The 12024-nt window shown below is 40.7% G+C and overlaps 1 protein-coding gene across 15 annotated transcripts in view; it reads left to right on the forward strand.

Moving 5' to 3' along the window:
* PTPRT (protein tyrosine phosphatase receptor type T) overlaps positions 1 to 12024 on the forward strand; it is a 938880-nt gene that overhangs the window by 66785 nt on the left and 860071 nt on the right. The gene's annotated exons all lie outside the window — the stretch shown is intronic.

Raw genomic sequence — 12024 nt, forward strand, 5'->3', positions numbered from 1 at the left:
GTAGTTGCTGATTTTTTTTTTAAGCATAAAGATTCATTTATGATTGAAAATGCATGCGATTTTCCTTTTGATAATGTTTATTGCAAACAGATTTCACTTCAGCTGGATTTTTTTTGTTGCCGAGAGAATAAATACATTAAAGTTGTTTAGAATTAATGATGCTACTTATCTTTCCCCATCTACTGCCATCTTGAAGTAAACGAATAGTGTGAGGTTTATTGGCCAGCAGTTTACAAACATCAATAATATTTTTCTTGGCAGGAGAAACTCGTGTATGTGTGTGTGTGTGAGTGAGAGAGAGAGAGAGAGAGAAACTTCTGCTATCTGCAGCTGCTTGAAAATTTGTTTTCCTCAGAACAAAACTAATACTTGCATCCCATGATAACCTTACTGCTAGGAAATTATATGTATATGATGGGAAATCAGATTCACTACTTCATTTATAAGCAGCAGCAAGAAGTGATCATTTCTTGACCATTCTTGGATTTTGTCATTCAATTGTGTGGCTTTGGGCAAAAGTCAGCTGTTAATTCTTCCCTGCCACATTCCTGACATTGACCTCAAGAAACATCCAAGCAATGCCAATTCCTTTGTTTTTCCTCAGCTGCAGAGCTGAGTAAATTGGAGGCACCTGTGCTGTTCTCTTTATTCTGTCAGAGCTGCTGCTACAGCTGGGCAAGGGTGTAACTATAGCAATCTTTACAAGGAAATGTGTGGGTTAAGGGAACAAAAAAGAAGAAGCAAGTCTTCTTTTTCCCTTTTGCCTGCTCTTCTGCCACTGTTGCCAACTTTAAAACATTCAAGAAATGACTCTTCAAAGATTGAGCATCCTCACTTTCCACAGACTACAAATCATGTATGCACAAATGGAAACTCAACATTATTTTCCTGCCTCAATCTCCTGCCTGCATCCCGCACATATATTTATATTAGGGTTGGCAACTGACCAGAAAAAAACTGGCACTGTCTGCTCCTGTGTCTTTTAACGTGGCTTCATTTGGTGGGTAAAGCCTTTCATAGCTTAGAAATAAGCAATATTGCCTGCTGATGAGAAACAGTTTTACTATTCAGGAGATACTTAGTAAGCAAGCTGTACATTACTGAGACTTCTCTGTGTATAATGGCCTCTTCTAAATTACTGGAAATATCCTCTTTGGATGAATGCATATAGAGAACCACATGGTGAGGGGAATATGGACTCTGAAATCACACTCCTGAAGCTATCCTTAGGAATGTTGCACACAGCCCTCTCTGACACTTGGATAGTTCAGATGATACAACTCTGGGCGGCTGTCTATCACACAAAGAAAAGTAAGGGCTCACAAGTACATCCCGCTTACTCCACACTGTCCACACCACATCCCTATATATGATCCCATGGAGATGGGAATGTTTGGGCTGGCCTCTAATTACTGTCTGACATCCTGATTAAAGCTCTCTGTATGTGTGGAGCCCCAAAAAGCACACAGCAGGTCAGTGTTCCCTCTAAGGTGTGCACGTGTGCATCCCCTCACATGTTTTTTGATGTCCACTCAGTTAATTTTAGATCCCACTCAGGTTGAATCATGAAGGTGCATGCACACTGCCTGCATACTGCCACCCAGAACAAAATTCATTCTGGACACAGATGGAAAAAGAGAGAGAGAGAGAACACTGTAGCAGGTGCTCACGTGCAGGAAAGGGGGAAATTTTGCCAATGTCCCTCTCCACTGGAAGCACACGGAGTAACGCACAATTGCTTTTTGTGTCGCTGTTGGCTCTCCAGGATTGTATCATCTTAACTGGCCTAGGGTTGGAAATAATTGTGTGAAACAATTGTAAGGGGGGTTTCAGAAGTGTGATCTTGCACCCCTCTCCCCCACCCCCAATCCAGATTGGTCCACTGACTTTCTACTCTCATGTACACACAAGCACATGCAGTTCAAACCACTACTCGGCCACAAATCTTACTGGATTACCTTGGGCTAGACAATAACTTTCTGCATAACCTGCTTCACAGGGTTGTTGAGAGACTGAGCTGGGGGAGATCCATGTTCTACTGCTATTACTGCTACGAATATTTATTTACCATTTCCCAGCAGGAAGTGCTATGTCAGTCTGAACTCTTTGGAATTAGGGCAGGATACAAAAGTAATAGTATATGGCCATCATAGGTTCTCAAACCTGTTCTTGGATAGTTGTACTGGCTGCTGATATGTTTTTGGGCAAAGTACAAAGTGCTGGTTATTACCTTTTAAAATCCTGAATGGCTTAGGTCTGAGTTACCTGAGGGAGCATCTTTCTCGGCAAGATCCCACTGCTTATTAAAATCATCAGGAGGGATCCATCTTCGGGTGCCACCAGTTTACCTGGCAGTGACCTGGGGTCAGGCCTTCTCTCTTGTCACCCGTGGGTTGTGGAATGTGCTCTCTGCGGATATAAGAGGATTGTCTTCCTTGGAGGCCTCCAGGAGAGCCTTAAAGACCCATCTTTTTAGCCTAGCTTTTAATGATATCTAGTTTTAATTGTAGTTTTAATCTGTTTTTAATTGGTTTTTTACTTTAATTGTTATGTATTTTTTATTTTCGTGTAAATCACACTGAGCCACTTTAGGAAGGGCAGTATATAAATCAAATCTTTAAATAAATTAAATTAAAGTCAACTCCCATGATCAGCACTTTAGAGCCACCATACAGTGTACCCAACTGCTGCTCGTTCTCATTATATGTATATTTTTTTTAATTTTTCAGACAGGATGGACAATTTTAGCAAACATACATTAAGAGATAGAAACATAGCTGATTAAAAATTATGCCATTCAGTACAATACAATATTTCTCTTTCAACTTTATGTAATATATACTGTAAATACCCATCCCTCCCCCACTTTTAGGCAAACAAAATAAAACAAAAAATAAAAAGAACAAAACAAAAGCAAAGACTCTCATAACAGAATCATGCTGATCACTAACTTCTACAACAGTTTCATACATTCATCATTGTATGTTTTTGTATACAACTGCATTCCATACTAACTGTATCTGCATTTTCACAGGCTGTCAAGCTCTGCAGTCCAGGGTGTATGGCCTCTACTTAACAGATAAGCATGGGTTAGGAGGCTGCAAGTTCCAGAATTAGGGACTAATTAAGTTCCTGGACACGAATCACTTCAGAAGCTCCACTTAGAGGATTTGTCTAATTGACTGAGGAAATAGTTTGAAGTGGAAGAACATTTCTTTTCATTAGTGTTCAAATGAAGTGCAAATTATAGAGCCCCCAAAGCCTCCATATTTCCTAAAGATAAAAGCTGTGAAGGAGTGGGGGAAAGTGTGTGTGAGAGAGTTTTGTTTTCAAATTAGAAACAAATGTGTTTGTTTGTTTTTAAATTTGTAAAAAGTTTGGACTATTTCCTGCATGCATTATATGAAAGAAACCGATGCCTGGTTTAGTAGGCAAATATGTCATTTGAAGTCTGTGTTTTGTTGTGGTGGTTTCTAAAAGCTGAAATTTAGCAATTCTGAAAGATTCCTTACTTGACTGCCCCTTATTGTGCAGTCTGAATACTACATTATTAAAATCACACAATTGTTCAGTGGTACAGTAGTGTGCCAGGTGGACTGAGACGTGCATCACAGGTCCCTTCCCCTAGAGAATTCAGAGGCCAGTAGGCTTACCATCCAGTGGCCCATTGGTTTAAATCAGGGGTGGGGAACCTTGGCCCTCCAGCTGTTTTTGAACTACAACTCCCACCATCCCCAGCCACAATTATTGGGAGTGGGAGTTGTAGTTCAAAAACAGCTGGAGGGCCAAGGTTCCCCACCCCTAGTTAAAATGATCAAATATGTTTGAAGTACTGAGCATTTTCTGTAGTGGTTATTGAAAGGATCTATTCCTCATTTACAAATGAACACAATGGGGTGGTAACAGAAGAGCTCTTGGGTGCACAAAAGAGGCATGAAACCCCAGTGTGTGATATTTGCCTGAGCATTTGAGGACACTTGAGTTTTAACATAATGACTATCATCCAGAGTGATGTTTGCTCGGTGGCACAACCAGATGCCATTCCCCCCTCCCTCTCTTCCTTGCTGCAGTCTCCAGCATCACTGTAAAAGCCAGTACTGAGGGCCGAAGGACAACAATGTGTGATGTGCATGGGTGGCTGCAGGGGGAGGGTGGAATTAGGAAGGACCTTTGTGCTGGCAGAGGATTGCTCTGAACCAGGGGTGGGGAACCTTGGCCCTCCAGCTGTTCCCCTGCTCTAAACGTTGCCCAATGTTGCTCTCAAAAGCCTGCCTGTGCTTTTTTTATAAACAAGAAAACATAAGAAATGTAAGATTTATCCTCCTGGATTGGGGGGGGGGGGACAAACTGGATGTGATGGGGGATAACTATGAATAGGCTCTCCTTTATCTAGGGACGTGCACGGAATCGGTTTGGGGGCCCTTTTACAGACCTCAGAACCAGTTCAAAAGTCCGCCGGTTCAAAGTTGGGGGGGGATAGCTTTAAGGACTGGGGAAGGTGCTGTTACCCCTCACAGCACTGGCGGGAAAACGTGTTCCGTGTGGGGCAGGGTAAGAGCACCCTCCCCAATCCTTAAAGTTATCCCCCCTCTTTGAACTGGCAGTTGCTGGTTCCGTGCACATCCTTGCCTGTATTTTTTTTAAATCAATGTTGGCGGTGGGGGGGGGGGTTGTCGTCTCCTTTTTCTTTTTTAAATTGCACTTGTAGTGCTGAGAAAGTGGGATAGGTTTAATCCATATGATTTGTCCCGTGGCATATATAGCAGCTTAGAGGGACAACAAACTCAGAAAATGGCTTGGGGCAAAAGGTTAAACTCATCTTCCATCCCAGTGCTGTGGTTCTACTTTCCTTGTGGCTGCTTTTAAAAAATACTAAACACAATGGAAAACTCTCTTTGCTGATCTCCTGCATCATGTCTTGTTTGGACCCCATCCATCTAATTCTCTGCTAACTAATTCCCATCAAAATGCCTACTAACTGAGCAGAAAGACACCTTTTAACTGGTGATTCTCTTATATTTAGCAGGGGGAGAGCAACTGGCCCTATCCTACCTGAGCACAGCATTCCTCCAGTGGCTGTTGCTGGTGTCTGCCTTGTGTTTCTTTTTAGATTGTGAGCCCTTTGGGGACAGGGGACCATCTTATTTATGTATTATTTATTTTTCTGTGTAAACCGCTTTGAGAATTTTGTTGAAGAGCGATATATAAATATTCATAGTAGTAGTAATTAAGTATTCTGTTTCTAATAGCAGCCAGCTAGAAGCAGAGATCCTTGTATGCCTTGCAGCATGTGCAAAATTAGGATGAAATTGCCTCGTACCCCATGAAATTATTGCGAAGTAAATCCAAACAGTGCCGTACTTTTGCTGTTACGGAAGACTGGCATAAGTTATCCCTAGGCATTCATGTGCTTTATTTAGCCTTGTGAATTGGAGATTTTACTTATAGATGTCCTCTTTCTCTTACTGAAGGATCTGAGTATTACAGGAGATGCAACATATTGAAATATGTTATGCTTCACTCTCCTAAATGTCAGGACAGGTCACTATAGTGATAAACATTGTGGAGATGGTACAGGAGTGTGTATTCATTAGTGGTAGAAATGCTTGTACTATAAATCACTGATGTAGCAGTTATGAATATTAAAGGTTTCTATCTTGCCTGAAGTAGACCCAAGAAGTTGAGGATCCTAGATTCAGCTATCTTTATATGTGTTCATACTTTCGAGTGACTATATAGCTGAGTGTTTTGCATAAGTTTTAAATTCTTTTTAATTTGGGGTACAACTACTTTCTTGTGTAGGTAGATAACTTGGCACAAGTTTATTGCTTTGATGCACTGTCTAGACATCACTAGGTATAACAGCAAAAAGTTGGTAGTTCTCCTTGGACTATACCACTTCAACTGTAAGAGGGGAAATTGCCTATTTAAATAGTGCTTCATGTAAGAAACACCCTGTCCATAAAAAAAACTGAACTAAAACCCTCTCTCGAACATACCAGTTTTCTACAAGTCAGAAGTATTTGATGTGTGCAAGTAAATTCATCCCTTGCCAACTGTGAGGGTTCCGTTACGGCAAAATCTTGCCATTGGCAAAGTCATGGTTGGCGAGCATTGAAATCAATGGAAAATGGGGTTAGGGGAACTGTGGTCATGAGAAGACTGAAAAAACAAAGAAAAAATACAAAAAGTTTACCCAAAATCACCCGGGATCCCTTAAAAATCACCAAGAATAAGCAAGAGGCATGAGAAAATTGAACCTCTGAAAATTTTTGTACCCACCAAACCACTCAAAGTCACAAATCATGAGGAGTTGGCAGGGTCAGCAAGAGGAATGAGTAGATTGAACCTCTGAATGCCCCCACCCCCAAAAAAACTCCATCACTAAAAACTTTGCCAAACCGCAGATACTCAGATCATGGTTGGCGAGACCGGTCACAATTTCCCAGTCGTGGATACTCAAAGCTGCGATTGGAGATGGATGAATTATCTCCCTCCCCACCACCTGCTGTTTTGAATCGGTATAGTCCCAGGAAGTCTGTATTGCACAATTTATATGAATATGTAAGTCAGACCTTAAACATTTGTTTTCAGCAGCAACAGAATTCACCTGCCACTAGAAATATATGCCTCAATTTACAATTGCCTTTAATCCAGATGCTTTTGTTGGCGTTATGGTATATCGGGGGAAAGGAACATTAAATTTAGAGTTGTTATTATTATCATCTCCAGAAATCTCTGGGGTCTCTTGTCTACCACATTCTTCTACTCAGTTTGGGTTTCTTAATGCAGAATGAAAATGTGTAGTTAGTTGTAAGGTGCAGAGGAAGATTAATTTTAGTCAAAATAATAACTCAATGCATTTTCTTAACTTAAATTCAAAGCAAAAAAATCCCATTTAAAAACGTATTTAGTTTTGACCACAAAGTAATGTGTACTGGAAGCAACTGTCAAAGTCCAAGAGTTAGATCGGTAAATCCAAAATGTAAAATGTAACACCTGAATATAAGAGGTATTATGTGGCATCTGTGTTTGTGCATGCACAACCCGCCCCCCCCCCAGGGGGAGCATGGGAAAGGCTTGCATTGTTGCTCAATCTTAGCATATACACAAGATCCAAGGTCAATATGAGTTGACGCAAGGTACCTCCTAATTAAATCGATGAATTTATTTATATATTTTTATTTTTGTATATATATATTAATTTGTATACTGCCCCAAACATACATCTATGGTAGATCTATAACAACATAAAACAAATTAAAACATTTTAAGCAATTTAAAATCACAGTTCTAGTTAAAAAGCTTGGGTGAATAAATGTGTCTTTAAAGACACTTTAAAAGCTGTCGGAGATGGCAAGGCTCCTGTAGAATCTATTACCTGTAGATGGCGAGGCTCCTCTAGAATGTAGAATCACATTCCAAAGTCTTGGGGTGGCAACAGAGAAGGCCTGTCCCTCAGTAGCCACCAGATGAACTGGTGGCAACTACAGATGGACTTCCCTGGATGATCTCAATGGGTGATCGGCTACATAGTGAAGAAGACATTATCTAAAATACGCTGGGCCTAAGCTGCTTAGGGCTTTATAGATTATAACCAACATCTTATATTTTGCCTGGAAACATATTGGTAGCCAGTGTAGTTCTTTTAAAATAGAGTAATAAGTTCTCTTCAAGATGACCTGGCTGCCACATTTTGCACCTTTTGTAGTTTCCATACAAAGCCCCACATATTCATAGCATTGCAATTTGATTGTTACTACTTGCACTATAGTTTATTCTAGGTAAAGGGAGTTAATTTCACCTGCAATCTATGGACATATACAGGAGGACCTCAGTATTTGTGTGAGTTTCATTCCATGCTACAACTGAAGATATGGAAATTGTGAATGTTGAGTCATGGCAGTGGGGAATTTGGGGTTAGGTTCCCGGTCACCAGAAAACCTCACAAAAACATCAAAAAAAATGGGGGGGGGGCTGCCTACCATCGTACTGTTCCCCCTGAGTCATGCTGTGACTCCAAATCGGCTGAAAATTGAGGTTTTTATTTTATTTTATGGAGCCATTTTGAGGCTCCAAAACACAAAATGGTGGCCGGAAATTACCTCCACAGTCATTTCTGGCCACTTCTGACCCATAGATACACAAGGTTGATGTGTCCTCCCCCCTCCTGGTTTTCCCTGCATATGCTGAAGTCGGATTTCTATTACCTGACCGTGCGTATGCAAATCCGTGGATGTAGAGTCCGCAGATATCGAAGTCCTGCTGTACTAGGTTGTAAGTCTCATTGAACTTAGTACGATTTACTTCTCATATTGTGCAGTGATATGAGGGCAAAAGGAGGGTTCTGCCCTCACAGAAAGACTGGAGAGTAGCTGTGGTTAAACTTTGTTCCACAGCCTGTGCAGTCCTTGGGGACACATTTCTGGCAGCAAAAAGGAATTTTGAAGAGAGGGGAGTAAAGTAAAAATTCTCCTCCCTCCTTTTCTGTGCATGCTGGTTGGGTTGTGTAACCAGACTTCAGTGTAGCCAACTCCTGCTGCTCTGTGAATGCAAAGCCTTCATAGTGGTGTAGAAGATGTGGGACAATTAGTTTTGACTTATACCTATCTCCTTCTGAACAATTTTACTTAGAGGTACTCTCCCCCCCACCCCAAGGAGATGTGCTTGTCTGTTTCTATCCAAATGTTTAAACCTCCCAAGCTCCATTGTGAAAACTTATTCCAGACAGCTTGACAACTGATGTGCATGGTTTCTTCAGTACTGCATATGGGGAATTCTTATTTATCATACCAAAATAATTAGATTCAGCTGCTACAAATAGCTTTATTACAGCAATGTTTCTTCAAGTACTGTATATGAACAAGTGTTCCATTATTCCTAATAGGTGTGAAAGAAAACTTTTGATAAAAATAGTGGGTTTCTTAACATCCATTTTAAAAGCTATGCTTAATTTACAAATGAATTAATTGATTTATTTGTATATGTGCATAAAAATCCTGCCTTTCCAGTGAATGTCTTAAATAGATAATTGTAGTAATAACCACATGAATATATATTGAATTCTACACTGGCTGAGTTTCAGTACACTGAATTGGGTGCTAATTTCACTTTTCAGTTCAAAAGTAGTGCTTTTGGAGAGGAGGCATAATGTCTCCTGAAAAACTCCTAAATAGTGAGTGTGTTAAATACCTTGTTCTCTACCATTGTTCCCTTTTTGCTTCTTCAGCACCATCTCACCCCGCCCCCGCTTAACTGTGTAGCTAGCCACATGGGCAGTCCAGCCAACTGGGGATCATGTTGTGAATGAGACAGTATGATGATACCTTGCTCAGGTGTGTGGCCTCCAAAATGGCTGCCGGGGAAAGGCCGAAAACTGGCTGAAGTAAAGCTGATAGGGGGAGGAGAAATCTCTGTGGACCCCCCCTTGCTTCCAGCAACTCCCCGGAAGGGAGTAAGGTTAAAAAATGTATTTTTTTAAAAAATACTGCAAAACGTTCACGAACACCCCAACCGAACGGGTGGGGTTGGACGTGGTGCCGGACTCAACCAGGCCAGCTGGTTCTGTGCATATCCCTGGTTATGCCAAACACGTTTGGAATGAAATCAGTTTTCTTCAGTGGCAATCTGGAAAAATTAACTGTGTGTGTGTGTGTGTATGTGTGTGTGTGTGTGTGTGTGTGTGTGTGTGTGTGTGTGTGATCTCCCTTTAACTAGACAAAATATAAAAATGATATACCATAAACAAATATACCTTAATAAAAACCAATAACCTGAATAATACAATATGGGTGTAGATTTCCAATTATCATGTGGCATACTCTAAATTAAAGCTAAATTAAACAATATGTCCTGAACAAAACTGAACAAAATTGAACAGAATGATCACTTCTGTTCAGGACATATTGTTATATGATCTAATTTTTTTCAGTTGGACACTATACTCCTATACCTCCTCATCTATAGACAGCAAGATCCTACATGGATGTGTTTTTATTAATTTTTACCAGTTGTACTTTATGTACTTAAGATAATTTTCAATTATATAGTTTTATCATCAATTAATAGTTTTATTAAAAAATTAACACACAGTATTTGGATTCTTTGTTGAAATTGTGATATTACTGAATCCACTTAAGGTTTTTGCATTTTCTTTTAAGAAAGCAAGGACACAGTCGGAGTCTGCATCCTTACAGCTGGAGGCTTCGACACTTCTGCAGCACAGTGCAGGGTGGTGGCGGCATAACAACATTTTTTGCTGATCTTCTCTGACTCCAGCTGTGCTCTGTACCTTCCAGAAACATGTTCCGGGGGATAGTGCTCAGGAGCACGAGCTCACGTTTTCTGTTCTCCATCAAGGGTATCTTCCTTGATGGAGAGTAGAATGGTTTCATACTGCAGTGCCAGAACTCTGGAGTATACTGTAAAAGCTGGAGTGATTCAGCAATCCAGGCATGCACAGAGAGACCTAGCTGTGCTGGCACAATGAGGGGAACAGAAATGTTCCTTCCTCCCAGCCCCCCCCCCCCCCGCACTAGAGACCTCCTGAACACACAAGGCCTGAGTATGTCTCCAGACTGTGCCTGGTACACACTTGCATAATGACTGTGCCTGGTGCACATAGGAGATGAGGGCATTGATTTGGAGCCAGAACCGTAGCGCAGAGATGGAAGGTTAAGTGTAAAGTCTCAAGCTGTGCCTTGCATTCCGTGCTCTGAGATTGTTATTGCACAAAGAGGGGGGCAGTGATATTGTGTGCACGCACACATGCACAGTTTGCTAAAGGAGTGCATTGGGTAAAGCCTAATTGGGGCCTAGCTGGACCCAAGTCAGATCAAATTAAGAACAATGGGGGCTCTTACAATTAGACTGCACCATCACTGCAGGCCTTGTGCTGGAGTGGGGAAGAGGCCACACCAGTCTGTTACAATAACTTAACCATAAAAACACATCTCAGTGATGCCTAATATCTTATGGAGTCTAATATGACCTTCCTGTAGTAATGCAGATGGTCTCTCCTACACCAGTAAACCTTTATGGTCACGTTATAACTAGGATATTGGAGTCACATCTAGACCAAAGCAGTGTGTGTGTGTGTGTGTGTGTGTGCGTGTGTGTGTGCGCGCGCATAGTGGGTCAGATAAAATTATTTTTCTAAACCGAAGCAATGTTGCTAGTAAGTATTGAGAGATGTTCCTCTGAAATAGTTATACAAACCTCATCACAGGCTGTTCCTTTTCCGTATCTTTTGAGCTAGTAAAGCTTAAAGAGACTTTTAACTAAGCCTATCCTTACAAATTGAAAATCAATATTAGCAAGGTAGAGCATTTCTAAAGACTTGGTTTGTTGACGAAGCTCTGATTGTACCCACATCATATTTTATATCTTATATCATCATATTTTATATCTATATTTATATGCAGATGGCTTTAAGAGAGTTGCACCAACACTCCACTGTCTTGTACAAAACTATGATACTCCAGGTACTGTCATAATACTGGGAATACAGACTCCAGATACCACATTTGTGAAAAGTGTATACCCTTTAGTGAATCAGTTCATACATTGGTTCACGTGGCTCCTGACAGAACCTAATATATGGCAAGATGATTTGGATGATTTTTGGATGCCAGCACCACAGGCTCAGATATTTCAGCTGCCCACGTTTCCCTAAGGTCATGTCGGTAGGTAGACATAAATTGTTTTCTGTACAACAGAGATATAAAAAGAGGAAAGAGCCAAGTAAAAATGCAGGAACATAGCCTAGAAATATTTCTGACATGGAAGCAATTCTGAATGTTAACACAGAACTGATTTCAAAAGACACATTGATTATTTTAAGTTTCATTTGACTAAGTGAAAAGTTTGTGTAGCCTTTGTTAGAAAGTTGAACTGTTTGGGAATGAAATTGTACCCAAAGCCTGGTGGTCAAATGTTGTTTCCTTGGGGTAGTGAGGGGGTGAAAACTGTGCCTAGGAGTTCTTTCTTAAAATGTTATGATTATTCTATGATTCTAATGATGAT

The sequence above is a fragment of the Hemicordylus capensis genome, chromosome 4 (genome assembly GCF_027244095.1).
Source record: "Hemicordylus capensis ecotype Gifberg chromosome 4, rHemCap1.1.pri, whole genome shotgun sequence".
Classification (NCBI taxonomy): domain Eukaryota; kingdom Metazoa; phylum Chordata; class Lepidosauria; order Squamata; family Cordylidae; genus Hemicordylus; species Hemicordylus capensis.